Source organism: Prionailurus bengalensis, chromosome A2 (assembly GCF_016509475.1).
Source record: "Prionailurus bengalensis isolate Pbe53 chromosome A2, Fcat_Pben_1.1_paternal_pri, whole genome shotgun sequence".
NCBI lineage: Eukaryota > Metazoa > Chordata > Mammalia > Carnivora > Felidae > Prionailurus > Prionailurus bengalensis.
Window position 1 is genome coordinate 114573192 of NC_057348.1, and position 20006 is coordinate 114593197.

Consider the following 20006-nt stretch of genomic DNA (forward strand, 5'->3'; position numbering starts at 1 on the left):
TATGCCTTTAACCCTCCCTGTGAACTGCTTTGCATTTTTGTCTTAAACCCTATGTGACATTCAGGCATTCTTACCACTTTTTTTCCCTCACATAAACTTTTTTTTGCCCCTAACAGTGAGGCAAACAACCCTGAAAAGTTTGGGAAGCATCATTTCCATATTGCAAGTCCTCACATTGCATCCACTAAAATCCAGTCCTTGCTTCTTAGCTAGTCATTGTGATTTAGATCTCTCGTGCACACTGCTATTCTTCTAAACAGTAACATGCGGGAGACGGTATAGGGCAAAGATATCACCAAACACCAGCAAGGTAGAGAGGCTGTTTTTATTGTTTTGATTTCCTTTAGGTTGTGCACTCTGTGATATCCAGCTAGAGGAGCTCTGTGGTTAATATTATATTTGAAATGAAAAAGATTCCAAGTTCTTCAAAATTTGCATTTGCAGAGGCTGTCTTCTTTAATTTTTATATTTTAAAGGCAATCTTCTGACAACTAAGATCATGCTTAAATCGGCTTTGCAAATTCCAGCAAGAAACTGGGTCCACATCACTTGAGACTCTATTCTGTCGGCTTCCCTTGCTTCCCCCTGGTGAAAAAAATAAACCATTCTATTTATTTATTTTTTTTTTAAGTGTCTGTATTTATTTTGAGAGAGAGGGAGGGAGAGAGAGCTCAAGCAGGAGAGGGGAAGAGAAAGAGGGAGAAAGAGAGACTCCTGAGCCAGCGCAGAGCCCGACACAGGTCTCAAACCCACAAACTGTGAGATCACGACCTGAGCTGAAACCAAGAGTCAGACGCTTAACTGACTGAGCCCACTCAGGCGTCCCAAGATAAACCGTTTTAATATTTTATATAATTAAAAAAAAATAACTATTCAATATAGAGCTAGCTAGGCTCCCTAGGGATTATGGTATGGAAGGAGAAAGGGACAAAAAGATACAATGCCAAGAACTGAAAGGGGAAAATTCATAAATTGAATATAACTCTAAAGCAATAGAACAAAGCAAGGATAAATGGGCAGACTGCAATTCTGGTTTGGTTATTTTTTAACTAAGCCTGAATTAATTTGTTCAAAATGACCCCTACAGAGCTTTTTTAAGGGCACACAGCTCCCAGTTGCAATAACTCCTTTAATATAAAAATTAAGGACCAAGGCTGAAGCATACAGCTATCTAACAAAGTGCACAGCCCAGAAAGAGAAATGGGCTTTAGTTCTAGTTTATCTGCAGACTCCTGACTTGAGGTCTGTGAAAGTGTCTTCACTTTAGTTTTGCCTTTTGTACAAGTCTCTGTTGTTGAATGGACTCAATTAATAAATCAATCAATCAATAAATAAGGAGTTCCTCTGAACATCCCTTGGAGAGAGGAGAAGAAAGGCCTTGTTCTGTTCCTATCTCCCATCCTAAGTTTCTCTGCCATCTGTAGTTTTTTTTCTTCCCGAAGAAGAGTCTTCTCTGACATTCTTGGGAGTTCACAGTGCAAATCTACCCCTTATTGGCTCCGAATATGTGGCAATAAACTTGACTTCTCTAAGCCACATGTATTCAACAAATATTGAGTTACTATATGCCAAGCAATTTTCTAAAGGGTGCGCAAGACAAAGTCCCCACCTACCAAATTCCCATTCTTATGAAAGGAAGAACAATGAGCAGATGGATAAAGAAGCAGTCTTTATAACGTCAAGTGACACCAAGAGCTGTGAGGAAAAATAAAACAGGATGATGGGAAGAGAGTGAAGAAGGGAGGCAATTTTAGAGAAAGCCTTCAGGAAAGGGCTCTCTCGGGTGTCAGGTTGGGTCAAAGGCTAAATACATGAAAGGACTGTGTCCTATCTTGGGGAAAGAATATCAGACAGGAACAAGCTTTGAAGTAGGGCAAGGAGCTGTTGTGGCTGCAGAGAGGTCCATGTGAATCAGAGGATGAAGACAGGGAGGGGCGTGGGGCAGCATATGTGTGCCCCATGGGCCATGGTGGAACTTTAGATTTTATCCAGTGACAGGAAGTAATTGGAGAGTCTTAACAGAGGAGTACTATGATCTGATTTCATGTTATAAACATGGCTCAGATTGATTTTGTGGAGAATGGACTACATGGGAGTAACCATGGAAGTAGAAAGACCAGAAAGGAAGTTATAGTAATGGCTACAGCAAGGGATGATGGTAGCTCACTCTTCTATAACATGAGGACAATTGTAGCAACAACCACATGGTACCGTTGGGAGACTGAAATCAGATAATATATGTAAGTGGCTTACCACAGCACCTATTACATAGCAAAACTCGATGTTAGCATTATTGTTGTTATCATCATGATTATTTTGGGGGTGGTTCTTCTAACCCAGTTGGTAGCTCCTTTTCTAAACTTTGGCACTCCTTTTGCTTAAAGGATTTCAAATACTCCTTTATCCCCTCTAATCATGTCCTCCTGTGTCCTCGAGCAGCCTTGCAAACAAGAGGGTATATGTGTTGGGTCAAAGATGTTCAAAATGCTTTATCAAGGCTGTTTTTATTCATTGTGGTTGTCAGTCCTGCCATTTATGATGACAGAGAAGCAGCCTGGGGGAGAGCTCTGGAACAGTGTTGCTTCCCAGGGGGCATCTGGCAATGTGGAGGCCATATCTGGATGTCATAATGACAGGGGGACAGTGCTGGCACTTAGCGGGTGAGGTCCGACAAAGCTAAGTAACAGAACCCTACACAATAAACGATTTCCTACCCAAATGGCCCATGCAGTCCCTCTAGGAAACACCAAGGTGGCAGGAGAGTATTCATGAAAAATGTATGCAGCCCAGCTCCAGGAAGATTGTGCAAAGGCAGGGAGAGGGGCCTGAGGATGCTGGGGTAGAGGACAGAGTATTGCGTTGAGGAGCCAATTCCAGTTTCAACCTGAACAATTCAAGTCATGTGAATTGAAATTTTTCATTCATTGTTGGACCTCAGCTTCCTTTTCCATAAAGTTGGCGAATTCCTTGGAAGGTTAAGGAAATTCAATAAGATTACGCCTGTGTAAGCATTTATTAAATTGTAAACCATCATGAGGCTCAACAACCTGTCTCTCTGCATGCATAAGTTGTTAATGAGATAGAAAATACAGTCTCTGCCCTAGATAATTTATAATTCAATCATCATTGATGAAGAGCTGTAAGCTTCCATTAGAGAAGAAAGTAGGAAATGTGTTTTCAAAATCACAGGCCTGGTTTTCACAAGCCAAACATTTTATATTTAATTAAACTTTGCAAATGCCAATGCTTTTGTCCCCCCATTTAAGCTTATTTACTTATTTAAGCTTATTTACTGTTACTTACAAGTAACACTGTTTATAACACCTACCTTCTTTTAAAAATGGGAAAGGAAACGACCCAGTGGCACAAATTAAGCTTTTTTCCTGCTTTGTTTTTGTTTTAACTATGACTGTCTCCTATATGACAAAATAATCTCACTGGAAGAAATTCTGATCCACTAGGATAAATTTGATCTTTATCAAAATTTATTTTTATAGTCAGAAAATAGCTATTTATATGCATCCATTCATTGTTCACTCACTCATTAATAGATTATAATTATTGTCTGCCATAGGCCAGTTTTGTGCGCACTTTGTTCCAAAAAAATTTTTTTTTTAATGTTTATTTATATTTGAGAGAGACAGAGACAGAATGCAAGTGGGGAAGGAGCAGAGAGAGAGGGAGACACAGAATCCGAAGCAGGCTCCAGGCTCCAAGATGTCAGCACAGAGCCCAACGTGGGCTCAGGCTCGAACTCAGGAGTTGTGAGATCATGATCTGAGCCGAAGTCAGACACTCAACCAACTGAGCCACCCAGGCGCCCCTGGGCACACTTTGTTCTAAATGTCACTCCTAACCCAAACAAACAACACTGGGAACAGGAAGTATAGTGCCAACAAATACTAAAAGCTAGAGTTTGTATAGTACTTTGAAGAGGATAGCTTTCCTTAGTAAAACAATTATTAATAACAAAAATTAACAAAAAAAGAATTGTGTTAAAATGTACTGAGATTAAACATTTGGCAAATCAGGTATATTATATAAGATTAATCACTGTGGCAGGTGCTGACTCTTGTTTTTCCTATATTCACTCCCCTTCGTTCCTGCTAGAAAACACCAGTTTATTCAGGTAGCAGGTAGAGACCCCTCGATTTCAGTGTAGATGGATTGCCCTTCCATTTCCAGAATATGAATCTTAATTTGTCTAATCTAGTCACTACTCGTGGACAATGATTGCTTATAAATGGGCAAAGATGAAAACCAGTTTTAGTCAATGAGATATAAATAGACATCTGAGGTGGGTTTCCAGGATAGCTTTTGATCCACTGTATTAAAACAAACTTTGATTAGGGATGTATATTTTAATTCCAAGACCAACGACTAAAAATAGTAATAACATAAAGGAGTACAGCCTAAATGCAAGCAGATAAATTAAAATGGAATACTAAGAAAAATTTTTAAAAAGCAAAAATCTGAGAACAGAAGAGCAAAAAAACAGGCTACAAATGATGAGATGACAAAATGATAGATCTAACTCTAACCATGTCAATAATTACATCAGGTTTATGATCTAAACACATCATATAAAAGGTAAAGATTGGCAGAGTGAATAAAAAAGCAAGACTCAACTATATGCTCTCTACAAAAGGCACACTTTAAACAAAAAGATATAAAGAGGTTTAAAAGAAAATAGAATTTTTAGGGGCACTTGGGTGGCTCAGTTGGTTAAGCGTCCAACTTCAGCTCAGGTCATGATCTCACAGTTCGTGAGTTCAAGCCCCGCATCCGGCTCTGTGCTGACAGCTCAGAGCCTGGAGCCTGCTTTGGATTCTGTGTCTCCCCCTCTCTCTGCCCCTCCCCTGGTCATGCTCTGTCTCTCTCTGTCTCAAAAATAAATAAAAACATTAAAAAAAAAAGAAAATAGAATTTTTTAAAAATGTGAATGAGGGGCGCCTGGGTGGCTCAGTCGGTTAAGCGGCCGACTTCGGCTCAGGTCATGATCTCACGGTCCGTGGGTTCGAGCTCCACGTCGGGCTCTGTGCTGACAGCTCAGAGCCTGGAGCCTGTTTCGGATTCTGTGTCTCCCTCTCTCTGACCCTCCCCCGTTCATGCTCTGTCTCTCTCTGTCTCAAAAATAAAAAAATGTTAAAAAAAATTTTTTTAAAATGTGAATGAATTCTAAAATAATGTTTAAGCAACCCAGTCTAAGTAAAAAAAAATAAATATAAATAAACAAAAACAGAAGAAACTGATAGAAAACAAATAGAATGGCAGACTTAAGCCACAACATATCAATAATTACAGTAAATGTAAATGGTGTAACACATACCAATTAGAAGACAAAGATTGGGGGGCAACTGGGTGGCTCAGTCAGTTAAGTGTCCAACTTTGCATCAGGTCATGATCTCATGGTTTGTGGGTTCAAGCTCCACATTGGGCTCTGTGCTGACAGCTCAGAACCTGGAGCATGCTTTGGATTCTGTGTCTCCCTCGCTCTCTGCCCTTCCCCTGCTCATGCTCTGTCTTTCTCTCCCTCCCTCCCTCTCTCTCTCTCTCTAAGATAAATAAACATTAAAAGAAGAAGAAGAAGAAGAAGAAGAAGAAGACAAAGATTGGCAGAGTGAATTAAAAAACATGATCCATCTATATGCTGTCTACAGTGGGTGCAGAGCTTTGGATAAAGGCCAGAAATGCTGTTAAACACCCTATAATGTACAGGATAGCTCTTACCTCTCCCACAAAGAATTATTGGAGCCAAAATTCAATAGAGCTGAGGTTGAGAAGCTCTGAGCTACAGTAATCAAGACAGTTTGTTATTGGCAAAGATCTAGTCATATAGACCAATGCAACAGAATACAGTCCATAAAGAGAATAATACATATATGGTCAGCTGTTTTTTTAAGTGCCAAAGTAAGTCAATGGAAAAAGGAAAATCTTGGGATTCCTGGGTGGCTCCTTTGGGTGAGCATCCGAGTCTTGATTTCGGCTCAGGTCATGATCACAGGGTCATGGGATCAAGACCCACATCCAGCTCCACACTCAGCGTGGAGCCCACTTAAGATTCTCTGTCTCTCTCTTCCTCTGCTCCTCTTCCCCACTTGCACTCTCTCTCTCTCTCATTCAAATTAAAAAAAAAAAAAAGGAAAGGAAAGAAAAATCTTTTCAACAAATGGTGCTGGAATAGTTGTGTATCTATATGGGGAGAAATAAACATGGACCTTTTCTTCAAATCACACACAAAATTAAGTCAAACTTAAATGTGAAACCTAAATCTATAAAACTTATGGAAGGAAACAAAGGAGTAAATCTTTTTTACTGAAGGATAAACAGTGTTTCTTAGATAGGAATACTAAAACATGGATCATAAAGGGAAAAAGTAATAAATTGTACTTCAACAACCAAAGAAGATATATCAATGGCCATTAAGCACATAAAAAGATGCTCAATATCATTAGTCATTAGGGAAATGCAAATCAAAACCATAGTAAGATACCACTTCATATATACTAGCATGGCTAGAATTTTACAAAAACAGACAATAACAAGTGTTGTTAAGAAGGTGAAGTAATTGCAACTCTTCTAACTACTGGAGGGTGTGTAAAATGGTGCATTCGTTGTAGAAGAGCTTGTTGATTTCTCAAAAGGTTAATCATAAAGTTACCATACAACCCAGCAACAGCACTCAGCTATGGCCTAAATGTTTGTGTATCGCTGCCCCCCCGCCCCCGCCATCCCCAATTCATATGTTGGAATCTTAACGCCTGATGTGATGGTATTAGGAGGTGGGACCTTTGGCTGGTGGTTAGGTCATAAAGGTGAAGCCCTCAGGAATAGTATTAGTGTTCTTATAAAAGAAATGCCACAGAATTCCCCATCCCCTTCCACCATGGGAAGACACAATGAGAAGTCTGCAACCCTGAAGAAGTCCCTCGCCTAACATGCTGGCATCCTGATCTCAGACGTCCAGCCACCAGGACTATGAGAAAAAAATTTCTATTGTTTATCTCAATCAGTGGTATTTTGTTATAGCAGCCCCAACAGACTAAGACACACTCCTAGGCATATACCCAAGAGAAATTAAAACATATATCCACATAATAGCTTGTATACAAATATCCATATCAGCTTTATGTGTAATATCCAAAAACTAGAAACAACCCAAATGTCCACTGACAGCTGAATAGATAAACAAATTGTGATATATCCATACACTGGAATACGATTTAGCTATCTTACCTACAGAAAGGATAAACTATGATTCCCACCATAAAATAGATGAATCCCAAAACAATTATGCTGAATGAAAGATGCCAGGAAAGATGCCATAAAAGTATGTATTTTATGATTCCATTTATATAATTCTAGAAAATAGAAACTTATCTTTAGTGACAGAAAGTAGATCAGTGATTGATTCTTGATGCAATTGGACAAAGGGATATATTTTTTTAAGATTTTTTTTTAATTTTTTTTAATGTTTTATTTTTTTTTTTTTTTTTGAGACAGAGACAGAGCATGAACAGGGGAGGGTCAGAGAGAGAGGGAGACACAGAATCGGAAGCAGGCTCCAGGCTCTGAGTCATCAGCTCAGAGCCCGACGCGGGGCTCCAACTCATGGACCACGAGATCATGACCTGAGCCGAAGTCGGACGCCCAACCGACTGAGCCACCCAGGCGCCCCAAGATTTTTTTTTTAATTTTTAAGTAACCTCTACATCCAACATGGAGTTTGAATTTACAACCCCAAGATTAAGAGTCGCATGCTCTACTGACTGAGCCAGCCAGACACCCCAGAAGGAATACATTTTAAAAAGGCACAAGAAAACTCATCTAGTTTTCCTTTGAGGAAAAAAAAAGTGTAGCAGCAATATTTAAGCTTTTGTAGAAATTAAATAATGTGAATGCAAAGGAATTGATTAAAATAAAATGTGATTTGGCTAAGGTTTCTTTTTAAAAAAATTTTAAGTTTATTTATTTATTTTGAGAGAGAAAGAAAGCAAACTAGGGAAGGGCAGAGAGAGAGGGAGAGAGAGAATCCCAAGCAGGTTTTGCACCGTGAGCACAGAACCCGATGTGGGGCTCAAACTCATGAATTGTGAGATCATGATCTGAGCCGAAATCAAAAGTTGAACACTTAACCAACTGAGCCACCCAGGCACACCTGGCTAAGCTTCCTTTTAAAAAAAGATAAATATTTCACACCCCTATGTTTATTGCAGCATTATTTACAATAGCCATGATGAAACAACCTATGGGTCCATCAATAGATAAATGGATAAAGAAGATGTAATGTATATATACAGTGGAATATTACTCAGCCATAAAAAGGCTAAGATCTGGCCATTTGGAACATGGATGGACCTAGAGACTATTATGCTAAGTGAAATAAACCAGACAGAGAAAGGTAAATACCATATGATTTCATTATATGCAGAAGCTAAAAAAACAAAAACAGCAGAAACAGACCTGTAAATACAGAAAACAAACTGATGGTTGCCAGAGGGGAGGAGGTGGAAGGATGGGCAAAATGGGTGAAGGGGAGTGTGAGATACAGGCTTCCAGTAATGGAATAAGTCAGAGGGATAAATGGTACAATGTAGGGAATATAGTCAATGGTATTATAATAGCATTATATGGCAACGGATGGTAGCTACACTTGTGATGAACATAGCATAATGTATAGACTTGTTGGTTTACTATGTTAAACACCTGTAACTAATGTGAACTTGTTTATCAACTTCATGTGTGTCACACTTCCATGAGAAAAAGATAAATATCTAGATTCAAAAGAAATCCAATAAATCTGATGCTTTCAAAGGACATCTTAAAACCCAAAATACATACAGGAAGTAAAAACTAGGATGATCTAAATTGAAGATGAAGAAAATTGAATTTTTTTGATACAAGAAAAGTAGGGATTACTATCATGATAGTGAATAGGGTAGATTTCTTACCAAAAGAATTATGAAGTAAACAAGCTCTTTATATAATTATATAAGGTATATTAAAAAGAGTTGAGGGAGGGAGGCAGAAAAGAGAGGCAAACCAAGAAACAGACTCTTAATTATAGAGAACAAACTGATGGTTACTGGAGGGGAGGTGGAGGGGGGGGTTGGGTTAAATAGGTGATAGGGATTAAGGAGGGCACTTGTGATGAGCACTGGGTATTGTATGGAAGTGATGAGTCACTAAATTCCACACCTGAAACTAATATTACACTATATGTTAACTAACTAGAATTTAAATAAAAACTGGAAAAAATAAAATAAAAAGAGAAAACCTAACAATACTGATATTATATATCTCAAACAATATAGTAACAAAATACAAACTAGAAAGCGCCTGAAGTGCAAAAAGAAATAGGAATAAAAATATACTTAAAAAATTCAATACTCCATTATGAGGAAGAATGTGACAAGACAAAACACATAGACAAATGTTTTCTTAAAAACATAAAGTTGAATAAAATAATACATTAGGTAGTAATAGTCCAATTCATTTTTAAAAACCTTAATGATAAGGCAAGAAAACATATTTTTTTCCAAGCTATTGTAGGCTTTTCCACAAAAAGTAACCATATTTGGGAAACAATGATATAACTAGGAAATGCACAAAGGCAGAAATCTGCAAACCACATACTCAAATCACAACAAAATGATACACAACAACAGTAGAACTTAAAAGTGTTCAAATAGAAGGGGTGCCTGGCTGGCTTAGTTGGTGGAGCATGTGACTCTTGATCTTGGGGTTGTGAGTTCAAGCCCCATACTGGGTATGGAGATTACTTAAAAATAAAATCTTCTTAAAAAGTGTCCAAATAAAAGTATATTTCTATATGCTTTCCTAATGTTTAGCTAAATTACAGAATAACAGGATATACAAATGCATTATGTCAAAATTTATGGACTATTGCAAAAGCAGAACATTATGGAAAATTGTATTGCTCTAGAGGTTTCCAGAGCTAAGAAACAAAAAGAAACATCAACTGGGTTTCTACTTTAGTTTGAAACAAAACAAAACAAAACAAAACTAAATAGCAAGCCAAGAGAAAGTAGGAAAAGGGAAATAATAAAACTAAGAATAAACATATTTTGAGGAGAGATAAAATTAATAACACCAATAGCTGATTCTGCCAAAAATTTTAATACAAACCCTATTAACTCAAATAATGAAAAAAGAAAAAGAAAATCTAATCAGTGAAACTAACTTCTGCATTATTAAATATTTGTTGAAGAACAAATTAATGAGAGAAAACATACAGCAAATACAAAAGAGTTAAAATAGGAGAAATATAATTTAAATGGGCAATATACATAAAGTGAACATAAATAATAATCGTTGATTCTAGGAATCAATATTTCTCAATCAACTTCTTCTCATAAGAATTTAATAATATCATTAAAGAAAATTTGCCAAAAAGGAAAAATTATCATAATCTCCTAAATCTTTACTTTGTATAATTCTTTCTAACCTTTTCCAAAATGCAGATATATTTTTTACACAGCATTATGTATTCTGGATTTTCACATAGGATACCAAATATGTTTAATTTCTACATGCTATTTGATAAAAATGAAATACATAAGTTATGAAAGTCTTCTTTAACCTGATTATTTCACCATCTAATAGAAGGGATTTACTTACAAGAAAACCCAAAACTCTAATAGAGGGAGGGCAGATAAATTTATGAAGACGTATGACTTTTTCCTATCTAAGAAGTCTAAGTAGAATATTAACATGTTAGATTAAATTTAAGTTAGATTAAATTAAATACCAGTTACAGTCTCCAGCCCATTCTCTTGACAAATTAATAGTGAAATTTATCTAGAAAGAATAGTGAACAAGACTATCATATGGTGCCATTATTTGATGATGGTGATGATTAATAATCATAGTAGTAGTGGTAATAGCAATATTATCATCATAATCTTAAGGCTGGCATCCTTTTTTTCCAGAAAGACATTGGTACTCACTGACTCAGATCAGTTAATGTTTCCATCTCCACAGTCTCCTTAGTAAAGAAGAGAAAATTCGCATACCACTGAAAACAAAGAGGAAGTGTAGGGCACAAATAATTCAAGAAGAGGGATAAGAAATTTTTTAATACATCAAAATTTGATGTACTAACTCTGAAAATAATTCCAAGTAGTCTAGCATTAAACATTGAACATTATTTTTAAATCTAGAAGGGAAAATGGACTGATGTATTTATTTACGCTATGGAAGAACATGACAAAATGGGAGTCCATTTTCAGATATACCTAAAATATATAACTTTTGTAAAAATATAGAATATTAAAAGAAAGTCAGTCAAAGAGAGAAATGTGTAATAAACTATTGATAAAAGTTTACTATCCAAATTATTGAGCAAAAATCTCAAATGTATAAGATCAGTACGTTACTCTACCTGATTTACAGTCAACATGGACAAACCATTTACACATGCAGACTTGCAGACATCAGGTTACCAAAATGAAAAATGCAGTCTTGCTGAGTTTCTTTTTTTTTTTTTTTTTTTTTTTAAATTTTTTTTTTCAACGTTTATTTATTTTGGGGACAGAGAGAGACAGAGCATGAACGGGGGAGGGGCAGAGAGAGAGGGAGACACAGAATCGGAAACAGGCTCCAGGCTCCGAGCCATCAGCCCAGAGCCTGACGCGGGGCTCGAACTCCCGGACCGGAGATCGTGACCTGGCTGAAGTCGGACGCTTAACCGACTGCGCCACCCAGGTGCCCCTGCTGAGTTTCTTTAATAAGGAAATGGACATTTTAGAGCACAATTACATACCTATTAAATATTAAAAGTAAATTAAAGCTTAAGATTGGAAGCACTTGTTGATAAAAGGGGGGTTGGAGGGCAGAGGAGGAATGCATAGTTGCTAACACATAGATGTAATGGATAATTTGCAGCAATGCAATTTTTTTAGTTTTCATAAAATCTATCCTTAAGCTGGTAATTCCATTTAGGGGACTATGCAGGTAATCATTTGAACTAGTGTATTCACAAAGTATTGATATAACCCCGGACAAGTCATTTAACTCTCAGTGTTCACTATACATGATGCGTTGGTCTAAAGCGATGTTTCTCAACGTTTAGTCTGCAAGTCAATTACCTGGCCAAGGCTGGTCCAAGCTCCCACCAAAGAACAAGGGTGTCTAAGAAAAGTGAGGAAACTTCCCTCATCTCCTTACTCGCTTTACTAGGTAAGACATGCCTGGGTTTGTAAAAAATAAACTCTTATTATGATGAAATAAAGGTAAAACGTAACAAAAGAGTATCACCACCTGGTGACATCTAGGCAGAGACTGAGGCTAGTTCATTACCTTAGTCTCTCCAGGTGACCTCAATACAGAAACCCTCCACCCTTCTGTCTAAATCCTTGAATCTAGATCTGTTAGGAGAGTTAACTGAAAACACTTACTGAGGGCTTTCTAGGTGTCAGATACTCCATTGAAACAAATACTTTCCTGAGGCTTGTCTAAACAAATCATCATGAGGAAGTAATTGTGTGCATAAAATATTTTGAAGGAGAGATAGGTAGAATGAGAGTGGCATGCTTATGAAAATGGAGATTGCTGTGTTCCATCCCCAACCCCTCTCACCTGCTGAACCAGAATCTCTGTGGATGAAGCTGGGAAATCTGCCCAGAAGATTCTGACACAGGCAGTTCGAGGGCCAGCTTTAAAATAAAAAATTGGACTTAAAGGAACTTTAAGACCTTTCTTGCTCCCAAATTTTCTGAGTCTAAAATTTTGTTTTTAACAATTTATAACTTAGAAATAGCTTAAGATGAGGGGTGCCCAGGTGGCACAGTTGGTTGAGCTTCCAACTCTTGATTTCAGCTCAGGTCATGATCCCAGGGTTGTAATGCTCCATGGTGAGCATGGAGACTGCTTAAGATTCTCTTTCACTCTCTCTCCTTCTTTCTCCCCCTGCCCCTCTCCCCTGCTTACACTCAATCTCAAGTAAAAAAATAAGGGGCACCTGGGTGGCTCAGTCAGTTAAGTGTCCGACTCTTGATCTCTGCTCAGGTCATGATCTCACATTTCATGAGTCCGAGCCCCACATCAAGCTCTGTGCTGACAGTGTGGGTCCTGCTTGGGATTTTCTCTTCCCCTCTCTCTCTGTTCCTCCCCTGCTTGTACTCTCGCTCTCAAAATAAATAAATAAACTCTTAAAAATTAAATAAATAAATAAAATAAATAGCTTAAAATGAAAAATGAGGAAATGAGTAAGACGTATTTCTGTACAACGGAGTAGCACAAAGATCCATTTGACACATTTTTTTGGGAGGATTTGGTGCTTTTCATTTTATCACATAACAAAAGCTTTGATGCCCATTGCTGTAGCTCTTTGATGTTTATTTCTGAGAGAGAGAGAAAGAGAGAATGTGAGCAGGGGAGAGGCAGGGAGAGAGGGGAACACAGAATCCAGGGCAGGCACCAGGCTCTGAGCTGTCAGTACTGAGCCTGACACAGGGCTCGAACCCATGAACCACGAGATCATGACCTGAGCCAAAGTGAGACACTTAACCGACTGAGCCACCCAGGCACCCCTTTAAGTTTATTTTTTTATTTTGAGACAGAGCGAGAGAGAGGAAGAGAGAGAACCAGCAGGGAGGGGCAGAGAGAGGGGAATAGAGGATCCGAAGTGGGATCTATCTGACAGCAGAGATCCCAATGTGGGGCTCAAACTCACCAACCACGAGATCATGACCTGAGCTGACGTCAGACACTTAGATCGAGCCACATAGGTGTCCCATTGCTGTAACTTTTTGCTATAAATTCCCTTTATGCTCAATTTAAGCAGCTTTCCTTGTTTAGATATTCTGTCATGGCACTGTTGTAAAACACATACCCCAATCCTCTAGCACAGAGATACAACTTGGCTCTTCTTTTGCTTGTGATTTTGGTTTTATTATGTCTCTATTGTGGTCTTCCTGACACTATATTGAGGAAAGTAATGATAAAAAAAAAGCTGATTAATTCCATACATGTCTTTCATCTATGTCATGTGTTAATGGCATTTATCCCTTCTTCATTTGTCACCTCATCAGTAATTCTCTAACCTGCCACTAGCCACCTTTACACTCGTGAATACACAACGCACTCCCACCAGCATGGAAATCTTCACACTTTGTGTAGTAAAGAATTAACCTTGCCCAGAAAAAGGTCTGACCTTTGCCCTGAGCTCCTGGAAGGTGATCTCTAATCCCTTGAAATGCCCTGCCTAATAAGTGTCTTTGTCTACCTGGGTGCCTTGGACCACACTGGATAGTCTCAGAATGTGATTAAGAGCCGAGGCTTCAGCCCCACTGACTTCCAGAGGGACTGTGTGCATGTCCAAGGAAGTGCCCTCCAAAGACTGATACTACACAGTGAGAGAAAACAGACCTTATAAAAACAAGCTAGCTAATTCTCATACACACACCAATCTCTACCACCACCACCAAAAATAAATAAGAACAAAAATAGGCCCCGGAGGGAGGGGAGGGAAATCAGAATCCATAGCCACAAAATATTACCCAAAATGTCCAGTTTTCAAAAAACACATTGAGACATGCAAAGAAAGAGGAAAGTACAGACTACACATGGGAACAAAAGAAACTGACCAAGAGGGATGAGATGTCAGATTAACAAAGACTTCAAAGTACCTCTTATAAATATATTCCAAGGACTCAAGGAAATGATGTATAAAGAAGTAAAGGAATTTATGATGACAATATCCCATCAAATACAGAATATCAATAAAGAGACAGAAATTATGAAAAAAAACCAGAAATTTTGGAATTAAAAAGTGGAATAACTGAAATGAAGAGTCATTAGAGGGTCACCTGGGTGGCTCAGTCAGTTAAGCATACGGACTCTTGATTTTGGCTCAGGCCATGATTTCATGGTTCGTGAGACTGAGCCCTGAGTCAGGCTCTGCACTGACAGTGCGGAGCCTGCTTGGGATTCTCTCCCTCCCTTTCTCTCTGCCCCTCCCCAGCTCACACATGCACGGGTACTCTCTCTTTCTCTCAAAATTAATAATTTTTTTAAAAAAGAGCCATTAGAGAAACTCAGTGATAGATTTGAATCGGCAAAACAAAGAAACAGTACACTTGAAGATAGATTGATAGAGATTGTACAGAGGAACAGAGAGAAAAATAGCATGAAAAAAAGAGTCTCAGAATAAGTATGAGACACCTTTAAGTACACTTTCAAGTAATGAGAGTACTAAGGAGAGAAATAAGTAAAAGGAGAAAAAAGTCGAAGAAATCATGGCTAAAATGTACTAAATATGTTGAAAAAATATTAATCTACATATCCAAAACTCAATAAACTCCAAGTAGGATAAATACAGAGATATAATCTGGCATACACATATTCTTGCCTTCTTTGTCCGAGATTAATTGACCATATAATTATGGGTTTATTTCTGGGATTTCTATTCAGTTCCATTGATCTACACGTCTATTTGATGTCAGTACTATACTGTTTTGATTACTATCACTTTGCGGTATAACTTGAAATCTGGCATTGTGTACTTCCAACTTTATTTTTCTTTTTCAAGGTCACTCTGCCTATTCAGGGTCTTTTGTAGTTCCATACAAATTTTAGGATTATTTGTTCTAGTTTTGTGAAAAAATGCTATTGGTATTTTGTTAGGGATTGTATTACATCTGTAGATTGCTTGGGCAGCATGGACATTTTAACAATATTTGTTCTCCCGATCTAAGAGTGTGGGGTATCTTTCCATTTCTTTGTGCTGTCTTCAATTTCTTTCATCAGTGTTTTATTGTTTTCAGAGTGCAGGTCTTTTACCTCCTTGGTTAAGTTTATTCCTAGGTATTTTATTATTTTTGGTGCAATTGTAAATGGGATTGTTTTCTTCATTTCTCTTTCTGTTGCTTCATTATTAATGTATAGAAATGCAACAGAGTTCTGTACGTTGATTCTGTATCCTGCGACCTTACTGAATTCATTTGTCACTTGTAGTAGTTTTTCGGTGGAGTCTTTAGGGTTTTCTATATATAGAATCGTGTCATCTGTAAATAGTGAAAGTTGTACTTCTTCCTTACCACTTTAGGTGCTTTTATTTCTTTTTGTTTTCTGATGGCTGTAGCTAAAATTTCCAGTACTATGTTGAATAAAAGTGGTGAGAATGGACTTCCTTCTCTTGTTTCTGACCTCAGGGGAAAAGTTCTCAGTTTTTCCCCATTGCCTGTGATGTTTGCTGTGGGTAATCTAATAGCTATGTTCTGGTTAAGGAGGTTATAAAGAAGGCATTACACTGCTTTCTGGCCCTGCTAAAAGTATCTAGTTAATGCGTATTTAAGGGTTGGGTCCTGCCTGTGCTCAAAAATTCCTTAGACCATCCTATCTATGGAATATCTTATCTTGTTCACCCTACTTTCGGCATCTGCTCTTGGGAATGCCTTGTTTTTTGCATGCTTTCTATAGTTCTTACTGGCACGGACATATTGCACAATGTTTTCCCTATAATGTATGACTAATAAATACAAGAGCTTGAATGCAGCTCAGAGAGTCTTCCCTTAGCCTCCCTCTCACCTCTCTTGACTTGCATGGAGTCTTGAGTAATCCTTTCTGCCGTCCTTGGCTTTGCTGGACAATGTTGAAAGCTGAACCCACAAATGGTGACCCCAATGTGATAAGTCAAACCCACAGTTGGGGACCCTGACATGGTCCTACAGTTCACTGTGGGCTTTCCATATAAGGCCTTTATTGTGTTGAAATGTGTTCCTTGTAAACCTACTTTGTTGAGGGTTTCATCATGAATGGATGTTGTACTTTCTCAAATGCTTTTTATGCATCTATCCAAGTGATCATATGATTTTTATCCTTTCTCTTATTACTGTGATGTATCACATTGATTTGCAAATCTTGAACCACACTTGCAAACCATGAATAAATCCTACTTGATCATGGTGAGTGATTTTTTAAATGTATTGTTGGATTCAGTTTGCTAATATTTTGTTGAGGATTTTTGCATCTATGTTCATCAGAGATATTGGCCTGTAGTTCTCTTTTTTTGTAGTGTTCTTATCTGGTTTTGGTATCAGTGTAATGTTGGCCTCAATGTAATGCTGGCCTCATAAAATGAATTTAGAAGTTTTCCTACTTCTATTTTTTGGAAAATTTTAAGAATAGGTATTAACTCTTTAAATATTTGGTAGAATTCCCCTGTGAAGCCATCTAGTCCAGGACTTTTGTTTGTTGGGAGTTTTGGGGTTTTTTTTAAGTTTTTTAAAAAATTTATTTTATTTTGAGAAAGAATGAGAGAGAACAAGTGGAGGAGGGGCAGAGAGAGAGGGGGACAGAGGATCCAAAGTGGGCTCTGTGCTGACAGCTGAGAGCCTGATACATGACTTGAAATCAAGAACCATAAGATCACGACCTGAGCTGAAGTCAGACACTTAACAGACTGAGCCACCCAGGCACCCTAGTTCGTTGGGAGTTTTTTGATTACTGACTCAATTTCAGTGCTGGTAATTAGTGTGTTCAAATTTTCTGTTTCTTCCTGCTTCGGTTTTGGTAGGTTATATGGAATTTATCTAGGAATTTATCCATTTCTTCTAGATTGCCCAATTTGCTAGCATATCATTTTTCATAATATTCTCTAATAACCTTTTGTATTTCTGTGGTGTTGGTTGTTATTTCTCCTCTTTCATTTGTGATTTTGTTTGAGTGTTCTCTCTCTCTGTCTCTCTCTCTCCCTCTCTCCCTTTTTTAATGAGTCTGGCTGCAGGTTTATGAATTTTGTTGAGGTTTTCAAAGAATCAGTCCCTGGTTTCACTGATCTGTTCTATTGTTTTTTAGTTTCCATATCATTTATTTCTGCTCTAATCTTTATTTCCTTCCTTCTGCTGGTTTGGGGTTTTGTTTGTTGTTCTTTTTCTAGCTCCTTTAGGTGTAAGGTTAGATTGTTTGAGAATTTTCTTGCTTCTTGAGGTAAGCCTGTATTACTATAAGCTTTCCTGTATTACTATAAGTAATAAGCCTGTATTACTATAGAACCACTTTTGCTGCATCGCAAAGATTTTGGACACTTGTGTTTTCATTTCCATTGGTCTCCATGTATTTTTCTATTTCTTCTTTTATTTCTTGGTCGACCCATTTATTTAGTAGCATTTTATTTAACCTCCACGTGTTTGTGTTCTTTCCAGGTTTTTTTCTTGTGGTAGATTTCAAGTTCATAGCGTGGTCAGAAAAGATGGATGGCATGATTTCAATCTTTTTGAACTGTTGAGACTTGTTTTATGACCTAATATGTGATCTATTCTGGAGAATGTCCCATGTGCACTTGAAAATAATGTTTATTCTTCTGTTTTAGGATAGAATGTTCTGAATATATTCGTTGAATCCATCTGGTCTAGTGTGTCATTCAAAGTCACTGTTTCCTTATTGATTTTCTGTTTAGATTATTTGTCCATTAGTGTAAGTAGGATGTTACAGTCCCCTACTATTATTGTATTACTATCGATTATGTTTGCTATTAACTGTTTTATGTATTTGGGTACTTTCATGTCGGGGACATAAATATTTAAAATTGTTATATTTTCTTATTCATTTGTCCCCTTTGTTATAATAATATAATTATATATAGTCCTTCTTTGTCTCTTGTTACAGTCTTCGTTTAAAAGTATTGCTACCCTGGCTTTCTTTTCACATCCATTTGCATGACAAATGTTTCCCCTCACTTTCAACCTGCATGTGTCTTTTTTTTTTTTTTTAAATTTTTTTTTCAACGTTTATTTATTTTGGGGACAGAGAGAGACAGAGCAGGAACGGGGGAGGGGCAGAGAGAGAGGGAGACACAGAATCGGAAGCAGGCTCCAGGCTCTGAGCCATCAGCCCAGAGCCTGACGCGGGGCTTGAACTCACGGACCGCGAGATCGTGACCTGGCTGAAGTCGGACGCTTAACCGACTGCGCCACCCAGGCGCCCCCTGCATGTGTCTTTAGGTCTGAAGTGAGTCTCTTGTAGGCAGCATATAGATGGCTCTTTTTTTTTTTTTTTTTTTTAATCCACGCCATCACCCTATATCTTTTGATTGGAGAATTTAGTCCATTTACATTCAAAGCAATTATTGATATGTATTTATTGACATTTTTATTTGTTTTGTGTTTGTTTTTGTGGATCTTATCTGTTCTTTTCTTCCCTTGCTCTCTTCTCTCACTGTAAATTGGCATTCTTTAGCGATATACTCGGATTCCTTCCTCTTTATTTTTTGCATATCTGTTACTGGTTTTTGTGGTCAACATTAGGTTTGTATATAGCATCTTCTGAATATAGCAGTCTATATTAAGTTGATAGTCACTTAGTTTAGAACCCATTCTTGACTCCTCTCTTCCCCATGTTTTAGGTACATGGTGTCCTGCTCTTTGTCCTTTTATTTTGTGAGTCCCTTGACGGAGTTTTACAGATATACTTATTTTTACTGCTCTTGTGCTTCCTACTTTTTGTACTTTTACTTATGGTCTTTCCTTTCCACTCAAAGAGTCCTCTTTAACATTTCTTGTAGGGCTGATTTAGTGGTCACGAACGCCTTTAAATTTTGTTTGGGAAACTCCTTATCTTTATTATATCCTTTATCTTTATGATAGCCTTGCTGAATAGAGTATTCTGGGCTGTGGATTTTATTCCTTTGAGCACTTTGAATGTATCATCCATTACCTTCTCGCCTGCAAAGTTTGTTGAAAAATCCACTGATAGCCTTATGGGATTTCCCTTGTATGTAACAGTCTACTTTTCTCTTGCTTTTAAAAATCTCTCTTAATCACCACTTTTTGCCATTGAAATTATTATATGTCTTGGTGTGGACCTCCTTGGGTTGATATTGTTAGGGGATCTCTGTGCCTCCTGTGTCTGAATTTCTGTTTCCTTCCCCAGATTTGAGAAGTTTTCAGGTATTTTTTCAAATAAATTTTCTGTCCCCTTTCCCTCTCTTCTTCTTCTGGGATCCCTATAACGTGAATGTTATTTTGCTTGGTGGAGTCCCTGAG

At 37.7% G+C, this 20006-nt stretch overlaps 1 protein-coding gene across 1 annotated transcript in view; it reads right to left on the reverse strand.

The window, feature by feature from the left end:
* Positions 1-306: 306 nt before the first annotated feature.
* FAM126A (family with sequence similarity 126 member A) overlaps positions 307-20006 on the reverse strand; it is a 134738-nt gene continuing 115038 nt past the window's right edge. Inside the window, exon 13 of the transcript XR_006298527.1 lies at positions 307-585. The gene's annotated coding sequence lies outside the window, so the exon portion shown is untranslated. The remainder of the gene's footprint in view (positions 586-20006) is intronic.